Raw genomic sequence first — 15,691 nt, forward strand, 5'->3', positions numbered from 1 at the left:
ATTTTGATATGGAAACATCCTCATATAGTGTAGATTCAAGTTTTTTATGCCCTGTCATGAATATGGCCGAGGCATATAGTGTTTTCATGTCCGACTTTAATAAAACGTCATATGCTGATACATACTGATGTAAGCTTTTCAACTGCATCCAAATTTTTGACCTCGACTTTTCCTTTGACCTTGACCTTACTTTTCTTAAATTAGTGTCTAGATCAGTTTTGAATAAACAATTCAAGATATATTTATCAAACTTCATATGCTGATATATACTGCTGAAAGATATCAATTGCATAAACTTTTTTGACCTTGACTTTTCCTTTGACCTTGACCTCACTTTTTTTAAATTAGTGTTCATCTACGTTTAAATAAACCATTTCTGATATTTTTATTGAACTTCTATGCTAATAGTAAATACATACTGATATAAGCTTTTCAACTGCATCAGCATTTTGACCTCAACCTTTCCTTTGACCTTGACCTCTCTTTTCTCAAATAAGTGTTAAGCTCAGTTTTAATTAAATCATTCAAGATATTTTTATCAAACCTAATATGCTGATATGTATTAGTGAGAGCTATTCAACTGCATCAAAAACTTTTCACCTTGCACTTTCCTGTGACCTTGACCTCCTTTCTCTTTAATTTTTATTTTGCTTAGTTTTAAAGAAACAATCTAAGATATTTTTATGTAAGCATGCACTTATACATAATTTTGTGAGAATTTATCATCTATATCCATTTTTTTTAGATTTCAGTTTCAATTTTAAAGAAACTGTTCAAGATATTCTCATCAAACTTTATACACTCATACAAATTTTCATGTTGCGTAAGTAATATACATTCAGCGGGGCATTTATGTCCTATGGACAAATTTTTATAGTTTTCAAATCATGACCTCCGAGGATAGGGTCAGGCCACAATAAGGGATCAAAGTTTTATAGAGATTTAAAAGGAAAAAAAATCTTCAAAATTCTTCTTTTTAAGAACAACAAAAGCATGATTAATATGGAAACATTCCCAAGAAGTGTAGATTCAAGTTTGTACAAATTATGACCCCATGGGTTAGGGAGGGGCCATTTTTTTCCTGCCCCTATTTGCTATCCACATGGAAATGCAAATTTTAAAACCATTTTACACATCCACAGGACAAAATCATCTTCAAATGATCATGATTTAAGGCTAGTGCATAAAATATAAGGGAAGTTCTGGGAACCAGGATGTTTAAACATGTTAAATATTATTTTTAAAAAATTTGACACCCATTTGCCCCCAGGGGGAAAATAAGAATTCCGAAATCTTACTGCACATCTATAGGACACCACCAACCATCTCCCAAAAGATGATTAGGCTACTGTGTAAAATGTAAGAGGAGTTCAGGGAACCAGGGGCTTTTTGCATAAAAAACGTCATTTTTCGACCCCCAATGGACCCCTAGGGTGAAAATGAAAATTCCGAAACCTTACTGCACATCTACATGACACCACCAACCATCTCCTAAAAGATGATTAGGCTAGTGTGTAAAATGTAAGAGGAGTTCAGGGAACCAGGGGCTTTTTGCCTAAAAAACGTCATTTTTCGACCCTCATTTGACCCCCAGAGTGAAAATGAAAATTCCGAAACCATACTGCACATCTACATGACACCACCAACCATCTCCCAAAAGATGGTTTGGCTACTGTGCAAAATGTAAGAGGAGTTCAGGGAACCAGGGGCTTTTTGCATAAAAAACGTCATTTTTCGACCCCCATTTGACCCCCAGGGTGAAAATGAAAATTCCGAAACCTTACTGCACATCTACAGGACACCACTAACCATCTCCCAAAAGATGATTAGGCTACTGTGTAAAATGTAAGAGGAGTTCAGGGAACCAGGGGCTTTTTGCCTAAAAAACGTCATTTTTCGACCCCCATTGGACCCCCAGGGTGAAAATGAAAATTCCGAAACTTTACTGCACATCTACATGACACCACCAAACATCTCCCAAAAGATGATTAGGCTACTGTGTAAAATGTAAATGTGAGAAATAAGAGTGTGACAGACGGACGGACATGAGTAACAACAATATACCCGAACTTTCTTTAGAAAGTGCGGGTATAATCATGAGATATCTGTAGATACCAGTACCTTTCAATGACTCTTGCCATTAAGGCCCAATCACTGGCTAGTATCGTCAATGCAAAGTTTAATCAAGAACTTTTGGTTGATGTGCATAATTTGGTACCTGCGGTTTCAAAAACATTTTGAAGATACGTTTCACACGAAAATGGGCACAGACATGGATTCAAAGGATAAATCTTTAGAAGAAAAATTGTATATAAAATTTAAGTTTGATAATAGACAAATCTTGCATCCAATTTCTATTAAAAAAAAATTTAATATATTACAAAAGCATGGGATTTGCTATTGTTATATCTATGAATCGTTATGCATTATATACGTGTAAATAATGTATAACTGCCTGTTTATTTTATGCATAGTGTACACTTTCAAAATCACTTCTGAATGCACAATGAATTTTTATTTCAAGAATCCATTAACCTGGGACCACAAATGTCCATTTTGGAAGAGGCCCCTTGCTCATCATAAGAACATGTATGCACTTAGTTTATGTGCTTAATACATATGAACAAGATGAAGATTTTCAAAGTATTAATGTAGTTTCAATGAATTAAATTGACATTATCAACAGAGCCACTGATCCTTGGCAATGTAATTCATGATTTCAGAAAAAACTCCGAATTTCAGATCCTAGGGTAATGAATTTCACAATTTTTTTACAGGGCTCAATGCTTATTACAATTTTAAAAGTTTGTTTGCTTCATGTCCAGATGTTCAGAAGATTTTTGAAGACAGCTCTAATTTTGATTGTTTTCAGCCCAACCCCTTAGGCACCAAGGGCGGCGGAACTATGGAATTTAAATCCATTAACGGCTCAATGGTTCAAGAGAAGAAGCTGGATATTTTAAAAGGTATACGACCGACACACGAAACAGGTCGCATCACGACGGGGAAAAAAAAAAAACGGATAGGAATAGGTCAACTGAGTGACTCAGGTGACCTAAAAAAATCAGGAACTTTCAACTTTTGGAGAAATTATAGCAGAGAAAATAACTTTGAGATAAAATCCTACACCGTTTAGGAAAAAGAATACTTATTTAAACAGCAACTGTAGGCTTGAAAATAATTTACATTGTGCTCTAACGATTATCTTTTAATCATTTTAAAGACCCCTTTAAATCTTCAATATCCTTTAAGGAATAGAACATTTCCTGATCGCTTCACTGGTTAGGAAAATAATATGAATATATTTTTTAAAAATATTTCCTCTTTTTCAGAGGACTTTCTGTTATAAATAGTTTCCTCAGCACAGTCTACAAAAAAATATTATCATTATGATTTAAAGAAGTCATGTTTTCAGGGTGTTTTCAGGAATGTTAGGATATTTAGTATAAATGTTTTGTGTTTATTAATTTTATCTTGAGTGCTTTATCTTATTCTTGAATCTCTTTCTATATATGGTCTGAATTAAGTATAAGTGCAACTTTTAAAAGAAACATTTCATTAACCTTTCATCAGAAGAGACGAAGAAAGGCAGTACTCTAACCCTCCGATAAACCTTGTTTAGTCGTCTATATAAAAGGAACTTTTGTCAATCTATAGACCCGTGAATTTTACTGAAACAAGGGGTTTATACAGACTTTGGCAAAAATTTTACCAAATAGCTAAAAATAATTATCAAAACACATTAAGCATTTAGATTCAAGTGGATACTCCGGCGGAAATTTATGTTGTTGACCCCATCTTTGGACTCTGAACGATTTATTTACATTTAATTGCAGCTTTTTGTGCAAAGAAACGGAGAATTTTGATTTTTAAATGACTTTTATTAGGGGCAGAGATGATACCCTGTCCGAATCACTGTGCGTTGCTGTAGGCCTACAACATGGATACCTCAACTGAGAACACAATGTTCTCTATATTTATTTTTTTTTAATTATAGAAATAAAATGATAAATTAATACGTATGCAAATGAAAATAGTTGATAAACTCCATTCCACTGTATAAAGGCATTTATAATTTCGATAGTGGGTCTGTTTGTACTTGACTTTTAGCAAGGTCTATTTACCTCCGTCACTGTGGACATGGCTTCGAGGCATGTTATGCCTTTTAGACTGACAGCAATGAGAGAGTTATCGAAACGATTGAATGTTTTGATTTGTATTTTTTTTTAATTTAATAGATAGCATTTTAATGAAATAGGTTCATTGAATGAGTATACAAGTTTGTAACCTGCAACGAACGATTCTCCCCGAAATGTTACAAGTTTCGACTTCACACATGGATAAATTCTTTAAAAGTCATTGAAATATACAGCAAAGGAATGCGATGTGCTTAACACTTCATAATTGTTTTTTGCATCCCAGTTGAAAAAGGACATAAAAGTAATGAATCTATATATAGTTAACCCATATTAAAATCTTGTTTTGCTCTCTCTCTCTCTCTCTCTCTCCTTACCTTTGACGATTACTTCAATTACCATTAAATCGACTTATTTTCTAGGAATTTTCTGCTAAAATCAATCAAAACATTAAAATGTAGATGTGGTGGAACTTACGTACATGATCTGTTCATCACCTACCAGAGGGCATGCACTGTCAACATTTATAGTTTGTTTGTGTGTGTGTGTGTGTGCAGGTGTGAGTGTGTGTTTTATAAATCCACAATATCTATTTTGAAATCTCAAACCATACATGTGTTATTCGCTGAAAACGTAAAAATACTTTTAGTATACAATAAACTCTCAAACAATTTTGAAGGATGGATTTTAAAATTTTGTAGGTCACAGCTTCTTCTTATCTAGATATGAAAAACGGGGTGCAGTTTATTCATGAGATCACTTCCACGTGATTTACTTCTAATTAATATTCTTGTGACACGACTTTGGTGTTTTTGTATAGAAATTGACTGTGCTGTAACTGTGATACAGTACACTTTTGAGGGGCGTGTTTTATGCAAATATGGACAAAAGTGTACTGTATCTGCAAAATATCTCTGATACACCACGAACAATGTTTGGATCACTGCTAACATCTCGCGGAAATTTTAAAGAAAGAGACATGTGTAAATTTTTAAATGTTTAATGCAGCTATTTGGCACTGTCCTCTCCGATTTTGAACTGCTCGCACTGTAAACTGTGATGTTCATCGTATCCTCTTAATCCCAAGAGTTTGCATGCATAAAAAATACAGTATGTTGCAACTGCTCCGCGGTTTCTCTTCCAAACACGCCCTTTAGCCACAGCGTTTCCTCATCTTGGGGCAGAATAGCGTCCGCCTGCTTTAAGTCACATCCCAGCCCTTTGTCGATAAGGGATTTCATCCTTGCGTCAACCAATTTCCGGAATTCAGCAAATTCTCCGTTAGACTCATCGAGGAAATTCTTGTCGTATACTCCGTTGTTCTTTAAAAATCGCAAGAGTCCGCACAAAATCAGGTAGATTGATCTGGGTGGATATTCTGTACCATCTTTCTTTCGGGCCTCCATTACGAACCGTCCTAACCAGAAACTCATCTGTTCTGAAGTCATGTGACTTAGCTCTGGAATATCCCCTCCTCTACTGGCCCGCTATTTCTCAAACAGATTCATTGCCCATTTGGTGTTATTTTTCGTATTTACATTTTCTTGATCTTTTATCATATTCTTAATGTCATCATCACTGACCGGTTGAGCAAACCGACTTTCGCTTGAAGCAGTGTCCTTAATTTCGATTTCCATCATCGAGCTGTTGACATTGCCAGGGGATAGGGAGAGGTCCAGCAATCCCTCATATGCAGCATTTAAGAATTCTATCGTCTCACATACTTGCGATAATGTAATGTCATCGATTTCGTTGTTAAGGAATTCATCAAAAGACGGCAAGTCTAGCAAGTCAAAATTGCTACCCAGATAAAACTCTCCTAACGCGTCCACATGTTCCATCGCGCTGCTAAAATTTCCGCGCTCTCTAAACTTTTCTTTATATATTCCACAATGAAGAAATCTGATTGGTTGAACAGTGAAATACTGTTACCTGATTGGCTTGTTCAATCGAGGGAACATTTTAAAACACGAACTCCATTTAGGGGTCGTGTCACAAGTCATTTAGAGTACTCGTTTCCTACTGTATCAGAGATACAGGGCGGGGCGCGGCTCGAGCTGTCGCTCTCGCCTTAAGCCCCGCCCTTTATCTCTGATACAGTAGAAAACTCGTACTCTAAATATAACATAAGATCCTGCATAAACTCGAAATTCAATTTCAAATAATCATTTGATATTAAAATCAGTAGTCTGGTTCATTTATATTTTTCTTCAAGCCTCTGTATTAGTTATATGGGTAGAATTTAATATGATTAAAGTTGACAACTCATAATTCCCTTTTTGTAAAAAAATAAGTATGTCACAATGATGCAGGAAATTGTAGTTTTCAAATAAAAAAGGCGATCGTAACTATTCAAGAAATGATAAATCATCTGTAACTCATGAAAAAGCTTACTCCTGCACCTTTTAATCATTTCCTCATTAAAAATGATTAGTACACCAATTCTGTGCTCTTTCCATCCATAAAGCAATATATTTCGCTTCTAAATTTTCAAATCAAAAAGGCGGTCGCAATTTTCAATTTGGTTTCAATAATCCTGCATTTCCGGTAGAGTATAATAAGGAAAATCAAACCATCGGCGGTAGAACTTTATCCGAGATAGATAGTATATAATTATATATTTGTAAAAATTTATATTTTCTCCATATTAACCTTTACAGAATCTGTCGTAGTTTTAGCTCCAATATGGCCGATATGCAAATAAACAGAATAATCACCATTTCTCCCTATGAATTAAAAGTAATAAATACATTTAATAACTGTGTCAAAAAGTTAACTTGGAATTGAACTTGATAGGTCATTTCATCAAATCCTCCCAGATTAATCAGTTAGTCTGATCACTTACCAAGCATCAATGTTTAATTTTTTTTCAAATATCGTTATTAATTTCTTAAATAAACCTCAGGAAGATTCAGAATTTCTCCGAGGGGGGAAATGAGATTTTACTGTCAAAAAAGAGAGAGGATGTATTTTATAATTGTATAATTCATCTATTGCTCATCAGTCCCAGTGCTCCAAATTGTTAAAACATCATACTTTATTGTATGTATCGATTATAAATGTTTTGAGGCAAGTATGTACAATGATTGACCATGACGATCCGAGGAAAAAAAACTTATTCATGTGCAAAGATAGCATCACGTTTATCGAGGGTATTTCATTCATATTTCTTCAGCAAATGTGTATTTTCATACCTGTGTATCAATCTTATATATATTTTAAGCTTCTATTATAATTGGGGCTACGCATATTCATCTATTAACTATTTCTGTCAATTGAAACATTTTAGCAAATTCCTTTCCTTCATTTTCCTGCTCATTTTTCTGTCCCATTTTTCTTTCAAGGCGCATATTTTGGGAATAAACAGGTTTGTAAACATCATATTGAATGGCAGTAAAATAGGAAAAATAACACCGGGTCTATTTGGCTTTTTGATATATATAGTGCTTTAAGTGGCGTAAATTGTAGTGCTTTAAGTGGCGTAAATTGATTATCTGAACAGATACCACAAGCAGGGAATTTAATTCTTATTTCATTATGAAATTTATCGGTGAAAAACATCCCTTTACATTTAAACAGGCAAAATATTTTTTTTCAAATACTAGTTAATATGGTTTGACTTTTTTGTCTTCCAATACAGGTGTTGTTCCTGCTTTGGCATTTCATATTCAACTCTTTTTGATTTGTATAAAAGGAAAATCGAAGATCTGAATATTTCCTTAACGGAAGATAATATGTTGATGTTAAGCATGTACTATCCTTATCATATCAAATCTAAGTTAAGAAAGCAGTTTACTTTTTGCAATTAACTTTTCTTTTTTTAAATTTCCGACTTAATCTAAATTGGAACAGTTTTTTCTAAGAACTATTATTCCCAAAATAATACAACACGATTAGTAACTTCTTTAGATAAATTAAATTATCACAGTTAATTTGATTTTTTTCTCATGTGCTTAATGACATCAACAGAACTATCTGAGGCGCCATGTTTAACTCATAGCACAACATGTTTACTTTAACACAGATGTGCGTAATTTTTTTCTCTATCATTTTGAATTTACGCAAATAATGTAAATCGGTTCTCTTAAAAAAACGATGCAGTCAAGCGCTCGGCCCTCGAAAAGCTTTTCCGTAGAAAATTATAACGCAATATTTAATGACCCGGTCTGTACATACTTCCCCGTCATCAGTCCGATATAAAACCATAAAAAAATCCCTTGTACTTTTTGGTGAACTCCGATGTGGAGATGTTTGCGTTTTACGGTAAGATCAAAAATATTTTTAGTCTTTACTTTGAAATTTTGCATCTCGCGGAATTGAAATTTAAAAATAATGTTCCATATACTGTATTACACAGTTCTTATCGGGTGCATTACATGTCAAAATATTATACATTATCGCTACATGTATATGTATACGTTAATTACAGCGACAATGCCTCTCGCCATCATCTTAAGTATGTACATGTTTTAAGTTGAAAGTATTCACACTACGAAATTTGTAACCAAAAAATCCTCAGTATTTGTCACAATTTGTAATAAACCCTTTCATGAAAGTCATTTCCTTCAACTGATAAATTCTACGTGTACATAATTGTACTTAACTATGGGCAGAAATAAATTATATTGAATACAATTCATTATATTTCGACTTTATGGTGAGTAAATTTTATTGAATGGAACTCGTGTTCTGTGCCATAAGAACTTATGACACACCTTAAAGGAAGGCGTGTTTTTGTAATTGCTAATATACTTTTTGATAAAATGTAGCAGTAATGCACCCCCTAAAACCCTTTGGAAAAGAAGCTGTTGTGATTGGTAAGTCCTTGCAGTAAAGCGGTAAGGCTATCTTTAAAAAAATGGTTTGTTGCCTCCCTCCAGACCGACCGGATAAAAACTCAAAACGTTTTTTAACTTTTTTTTTTTTTTTTTTTTTTTGGAATTTAAAAATTAAGCATTGAAATTAAAATTTTCTGAGGAAAAAAATTCTCACCTACCTATCGACCCAATGTTTTCATCCTGAGTCGGGAGAGGGTAAACAAACAATATTTTAAAGTTGCATGGCCTTAAATGTTTCTATCCAATAAATCACATGATTTATTTAGAGTTGTGTTTTCGTTCGAACAAAACAATTTATTACAGAACTTATTTTGATACTCAACATTTTGCGTGTTTCAGTGGTTGCTGGATCTCTAATCTGGAATATTTGAATAGATGATCTGTGAACTATTGTTCAATATATGGAAATAACATATATCTCTGAAGATTAAAAGTTTACTTCTAGCTGAATAAACTAATGTTGAGAAACATATTTTTGTTCGTCAGGAATTTATATCTCAGCTGATAATCATTCCTTTAATACTGCGCAAATGTCTGACATTTACATGTAAACCGCGGAGGGTTTAGGTTTTACGGTCGAAAAACATTATGAAACGCGAAAGAAAGGTTAACATTAAGTTTGAAGTTTGATAACTCTAATTTATATTCATAAAAAAAGAATTATGTTTTAAAAGTATTTGAATGTCTTCTTATTTTTCTTGGACTGATTCTTTCATTTTATTTTGGGGGGTGGGGGGGGGGTAGGACTTCAGAAGAACAATTAGGTAAACAGAGATTCAGGATGATTTTTTTCCAGATATATAAATCATGTATTTTGAGATGTGATAACAATCTCCCTCCATGATATCTGCCGGCTAATTGAAAAAGTGTTATATGACCTACCTTCGTTTAAAATACCACAGAAGCTCCCAATACATGACTCTCAATGTTTATCGCAAAAACTGATACTCGACGCGATAAAGAATTAAAAAGATTTATATGTCTTCCTGATATTCTTGTTTAATTGAGGTTCATTTTATATTGAACAACAGGTTTGTCCTTAAATCAATGGACCGTGAGAGTTGCACTTATGAAGATTCCTTTACTTTCTGATAAGAGAGATAACTCTCAAAGGATTTAATGTCTAAAAATGAATTCTTGTTAAAATTATTAAGTTTATCATAAAGTTAAAAAGTTATTCTCTATAATTTTCCAAATAAAGGAATGCTGAAATTGTATCCATTTTATCTGAACATTTGATTTCTTTCGGTAAAAATCATTAGCGTAAATGTAATTTTTTTTATGAGTGATTTAGGGAACGCATGCAACTTAAGCTCTTTTTTAGCTCTACTGGTCAGAGACCAGAAGATCTTATGCGATAGTAAGGTGTCCGTCGTCCGTCCGTCTGTCTGTCTGTAAACAATTTTTCAAAACGCTACTCCTCCTACAGTTTTGGTCTGATTTCAATGTAACTTGGCACACAAGTAGACTACATTAAGATACATAACGTAGTGCATCGGTTTTTGATTTCAATGGACGGTGTTGCCATGGTTACTAAAAATAGCAATTTCTGTGAAATTCCTTTAAAACGCTACTCCTCCTACAGTTTTGGTCCGATTTCAATATAACTTGGCACACAAGTAGACTACACAAAGATACATAATTTAGTGCATCTTTTTTTAATTTCGATGGACGGTGTTGCAATGGTTACTAAAAATAGAAATTTCTGTGAAATTCCTTTAAAACGCTACTCCTCCTACAGTTTTGGTCCGATTTCAATATAACTTGGCACACAAGTAGACTACACAAAGATACATAATTTAGTGCATCGGTTTTTAATTTCGATGGACGGTGTTGCCATGGTTACTAAAAAAGAAATTTCTGTGAAATTCCTTTAAAACGCTACTCCTCCTACAGTTTTGGTCCGATTTCAATATAACTTGGCACACAAGTAGACTACACTAGGATACATAATTTAGTGCATTTGTTTTTGATTTCAATGAACGGTGTTGCCATGGTAACTAAAAATAGAAATGTTTGTGAAATTCCTTTAAAACGCTACTCCTCCTACAGTTTTGGTATGATTTCAGTATAACTTGGCACACAGTTAGAATACACTACGATACATAATATGTATTTCTGTTTGTTTTTTTTCGGTGAATGGTGTTGTCATGGTTACTAAAAATAGAAATTTCCGTGAAATACTTTCAAAACGCTACTCCTCCTACAGTTTTCATTTGATTTCAATATAACTTGGCACAGAAGTCGACTACATTAAGATACATAATTCTATTTATTGTTGCATGTTGCAAAGTTTCAAATCCAAGTGCTACTTTTCTTTTGTTATACATACAGACCAGTAGAGCTACAGTCTCATCAGAGACTTCTGGTTTCTGTAAAGCAAACATGCTCATCAAGGTTACCTGTCCAATTATTAGGACATGTATGTTTTTTCTTAAGTAAAAGGGTACATAGTATTGATCGAACGCAAACAAATTCTCGATAATCGACATTCACAATAAAATCTTTACACTGCATTAAGCTGAGAAAATGATTTTTTAAATGGAGCAGAAAAATCATAATTGAATTGTTAAAATTTATTGCAGCCTATGGATATTTAAACATATACATGTTATTTTAGTAAATTGCACCTTGGCGTATTTTTCAAATATTTAAGAAAGAGCAGAAAGAGAATTATGGTTACACAAATTTACTGATATTAATTTATTTTAACATAAGCTTGTTTTGTAATTGTAACTCTCAAGTTTAAAGCGTCCGGCGATGTTGTCTGAATACTAGTTTGAATCAAAATTTTCATATCAAATGAAAAATGAAAACCGTCATTTTTTTAAAAATATGAAATTCATACAAACCCACTTCCCTAACTGTTAAATATTATAGTTAAGGTAGAACATATGTCGGAAAAGTCTTTGTCACAAGATTTTCAAACTTTTCAAAATGATAAATTAGCACTCGCTTGTCAATCAGATAAAAATATATGGTATGTTTCCTTGTTATTAAATGTAGTACAGCCTGTGCAACTTGGATTGACAATTTACACTGCAACTACATATTTTCAGCCATTTTTAGGGGTACTTGTCATAATGAGAATATAGAAAATCACAACAATACTTCTTCAAACACCGTCGTTTATAGACTTTATCAACTGAACCGAATTAAGCAACATTATTCAAGAATAAATTCTTTTTTATTCAATTGACATAAAAAATGAATTCCACATTTCAACGAATATAGGCAAATGTGCTCAATATTTTTTGAGTCAATTTACCACTTAAATTTGTAAATATTTTTCAAAAGTCTCTGTCAGAATGTTTTCAATCGTTAATATGATGAAGAACATACCCAAATAATTACAAAAAGTGATTAAAATATATACCTTTACCCACAAACGAATGAGAGACACTCTATTTATCAATACTTATTTAGTTGACCTTTCTGCATTACATATATGTAACACAGGATTTAATTATTAAATGACTGTTTTGGGGTTACGTTCAGATTTACAATGTAAATATTTATCAAAAAATGTAAATTTTTTTTGAAAAAGATATTTTAGGGAAACATTTTTATTATACACCAACCATTATGAATAATTAACAAATAATTATGAAAGGGAATGCTCATTCATGATAGACATTACAAAATTTACACACAATTTCTAACAGATCTTTCACTCAGAGACATTTTTATCAAGATAATGTACTATTTAGATTTCTTAGGATTTTTGAGTTCCTTCAAAATAGTTGCATGCCATTCACATTATCACAGTTGTGAAACTTCATTATGAGAAAGTCTTGGAGAAAGTACGGGGAAAAGTAACATTAAATTAATTATGACGTCATAATGGATCTAGCATCAAAAAGACGATCTAAACTGATGTACTTGATATGACGTCATACGACGTAGGTTCTACGTTAAGTATAATTTGCTATAGTATCAAAGTTTTTACTACAATGTACATATAATAAATTAAAGTAATGTTCAAGGTGAATATCGATTAGTTCTAAATCATTTTCTCAATTCCTACATGTGAATTTTTGTATTAAAAATGGATATATTATTTGCATTCGAATCTTACATCGATATAACATGACTAGGAGATATTCAGGCTCTAAATCTCGAAAATGATAAAGAATAAACTTTCATAGTAAATCAAAGTATTAAAGTATTTTCTATAGTAACCCACTGTTAACTAATCCCAATTTTAATTAGGGTAATTTTACAACCTCAAACTTAATCCAATTATTAAAAAGAAAGATCTTCAGGAAATAGGATATTTGGTTGATTCGTGGTAAATAAAAAGAATTATTGTAAAAAAGAGCTTAAATCCGATGATAATCAAAGAAAACTAACTCGCTACTTTTTAATCTATTATGACAGAGTTTAGCTATATAACCTTTAGGTTGCAATATAGACAGAGGGACGGACAGATGGAATGTTGCACGTTTTACGTACATGATTCGTCCCTATTGTTGTACTAGCATTCAAAGAGTATTACATAAGCAATATTAGTTACCTACTGGCAAGTAAAATCTGGTTTCCTTCAAAAATGAAAAAAAAATCGTTATTCAGTCAGAATTTGTCGTATGGGAACCGAAGTTCAAAGTTGATCTTCAACTTGTCAATAGACTATCATGCATAAAACCAGAACAGTATCTACCTGCATGTAGAAAAAAAAACTCGGGGAAACGAACTGACCGACAGAAAAAGGAACAGAAGAGGAAGACGCCTATAATCCCCTATGGTTTAACTTATAAAACCATTAAAAGAATTAGTGGTAAATATAAGAGTAAGATTCAGAGATGTGATTGTATATGGAGAAATGAAATGGTGAATTAAGAATTATTCTATTAAACGTCTTGAAAACTTACAACGAACACTTGCACGGTGATTTTTGGGTATTTCCTATAATTTTTTCAGATAGAAGATGATGAATCTCAGAATCCTGCAGTTTCTTTTGTGTGCGACATGTACTTCCGCCTATGGTAAGAAACTTTGGATATATTAAGTGCATTATTTACGAGGGTTGTCCCAGAAATACGCGAACATTTTCAATATCCTTTGTTTCACTAATACTATAAAGTTAAAAATTGACATTTATCATGATCAACATTTTTTGAATAATGCATAAAAATTTCAATGAAATATTTCTATAAATAACATTTCCCTCCTAGGTAAACGAATCTTACAAATCAGTTGTCGGCGCAACACTGACGACGTCAAAACGTAGGTTGGCGTTTGAGAATTCTTTTAATAGACAATTTTTCAATCCCGATAATAAACCTAACAGTTCGCATTGTTTAACGACGGCCTTCACTTCGGCCTATGAGGTCCACCTCTTGATTTTCAGTTTGTCTTCATTTTTGTTGGTCTACAAAATGCCTCTTCTATCGGATAACCAATCAAGCCATCCTCAAACCTCTCCAACTAAGGATAAACCTGTGTCCGAGATTTATGTTTCTGTTTTTCTATCCTTAACATCTTTTTTATCGTATGGATAGGAGTCATATCCCGCTCAACACAGTACTGCTTAATAATTTGGTGCTCCACATTATCGCCATACGTCACCATTTTTGACAATATTTAATTAAAAGTGTATTGGCGTATAACGTTATATATTAGTCATTAATGATTTCAAATTAATGAATTTTTATACACGAGTACACCAGATCAAAGAGCATTTATGGAGGTAAATTTTGTGACACAATATTTCCTTAAAGCCTGGTAATAAAGAAAACTTCATTGACAATGCTTCTTTTAAAAGTAAAAAAATTGTCTTGCGCCGACCACCAATATTTAACACCCTTTAAATGCTATTTTATATACTTATGACATCACAAGCCTAAAATATTTTGTCAAAATACCAAAACTATAATTTTCCAACAACGTGCAAATAACTATTAGTTTTGGTTGAATAGTATCTGAAATATTAAAAAAGTTCGCGTTTTTCTGTTACACGCCTCGTAGATATGATATCTGATTAAATTGTATATTTTGTGAAAATATATTTTTTTTAATGCAAGGGCATAAATTTAGCTGTTTCGGTTTGTTAAGAAACCAAATACACATGCCTGGGCGACGTTACACTGAGGAGAAATATCAATCGAGAGACGTGACTATACTCATATCTAATGTTCGTAAAGATGAACACAATGACTATAAAGTGATATTAAGTTGAATTATGATCTATTCTATATAGCAAACATAGTTGTGTAATATTTCTTTTGGAGTTTATACAAAAATAATAAAACAAGTGATTTTTTTTATTTTAAACAATCCATTTACTCTATAAGATACAGCAGACAATGAAATAAACACTTCTTACCTTATTTAGCTATGTGGTCTCGTTGAGATAAAAAAAAAATAAGTGAAAACTTCCTGTTAATATTTCGATTATTTTGAAATATTGATTTATAAATCTCTTTGGTATTTTTTTTTAATGTGAAAGTTGATTTATCTCTAGATCGCCTGCACGAAAGGGTATGTTATTGTTTGTAACATACAGTTTAATTGGATTCTTATATAACCTGTACATATAAAATCAAAGTACCCAATCAAGGTGACATCTGTTGTGAATATGATACAAGTTTATTGGCAGACGCAAAAGCGTACATTGATGAAGATAAATGGAAAATCTTTGAATAGCTTTGTTTACTTCACCAAAATACATATGCTTACAAGCATACCTTGAGAAAAATTTTAGCAAAGAAAAACTTT

At 32.6% G+C, this 15,691-nt stretch overlaps 2 pseudogenes; one reads left to right on the forward strand and one right to left on the reverse strand.

The window, feature by feature from the left end:
* Positions 1-5,144: 5,144 nt before the first annotated feature.
* On the reverse strand, positions 5,145-5,977 carry LOC133175161 (uncharacterized protein KIAA1958-like; annotated as a pseudogene).
* Positions 5,978-8,910: 2,933 nt separating this feature from the next.
* The window catches only part of LOC133175163 (receptor-type tyrosine-protein phosphatase epsilon-like), a 46,842-nt pseudogene continuing 40,061 nt past the window's right edge, over positions 8,911-15,691 (forward strand).

Source organism: Saccostrea echinata, unplaced genomic scaffold (assembly GCF_033153115.1).
Source record: "Saccostrea echinata isolate AGI-Se365-2 ecotype Australia unplaced genomic scaffold, CSIRO_AGI_Sech_v1 ptg000061l, whole genome shotgun sequence".
NCBI classification, from domain to species: Eukaryota; Metazoa; Mollusca; class Bivalvia; order Ostreida; family Ostreidae; genus Saccostrea; species Saccostrea echinata.